The 659-nt window shown below is 36.6% G+C and overlaps 1 non-coding gene across 1 annotated transcript; it reads right to left on the reverse strand.

Moving 5' to 3' along the window:
* Positions 1-2: 2 nt before the first annotated feature.
* Positions 3-74, reverse strand: Trnah-gug. The gene has a single exon. It is a non-coding gene; the product is annotated as a tRNA-His (tRNA).
* Between the last annotated feature and the right edge of the window lie 585 nt (positions 75-659).

Raw genomic sequence — 659 nt, forward strand, 5'->3', positions numbered from 1 at the left:
CATGCCGAGACCAGGATTCGAACCTGGGTTACTGCGGCCACAACGCAGGGTCCTAACCACTAGACGATCACGGCTGTTAATACCGAGAGGAAAAATAATTGTATTTAATAATTTCAAACAGTACAAAAGTACTGCATGAAGTATCCTTAGTAGTTGAAGGCGCATTATGTTTTAATGTTTGCGCGAAGCATTGTTATCTTTTATCGAAGGCGTTTTTTATGTTACCTTACGCTTACGCGTACGGAGAGGAAGATTTCTTATCAGTAGGTAAAAATGAGGTGGTAATGTTACCACGGGTTTATCTGTTTGAACAAATGGCATACCGCGCTATTAAAAATAATGTTGACACGAGAAATCAGTAAACGAGTAAACTGTTAGCTGAGTAACAAATTTACAAAAAAAAAAAATAATTTCACGTAGGTACATAGGTAGGTAGTGAATCTCCCTGTGTATATTAAGTTATCAGTTAAGTAGATACCTACCTATTGTATGTTTGTACTTACCTGCCTACAACATCATTATACCTACATAGGTTGGTAAGTAGGTATTTGATCGTGTGTTCGTATTTATTTTGTAGAAGTCAACGTGGAAATTTTGACAAGGTACCTAGGTACATATACCTAATTACCTACCTGTCTCTATGTAAGTAAGTATTTTAG

The sequence above is a fragment of the Diaphorina citri genome, unplaced genomic scaffold, assembly GCF_000475195.1.
Source record: "Diaphorina citri unplaced genomic scaffold, Diaci psyllid genome assembly version 1.1 scaffold8332, whole genome shotgun sequence".
Taxonomy (NCBI): domain Eukaryota; kingdom Metazoa; phylum Arthropoda; class Insecta; order Hemiptera; family Psyllidae; genus Diaphorina; species Diaphorina citri.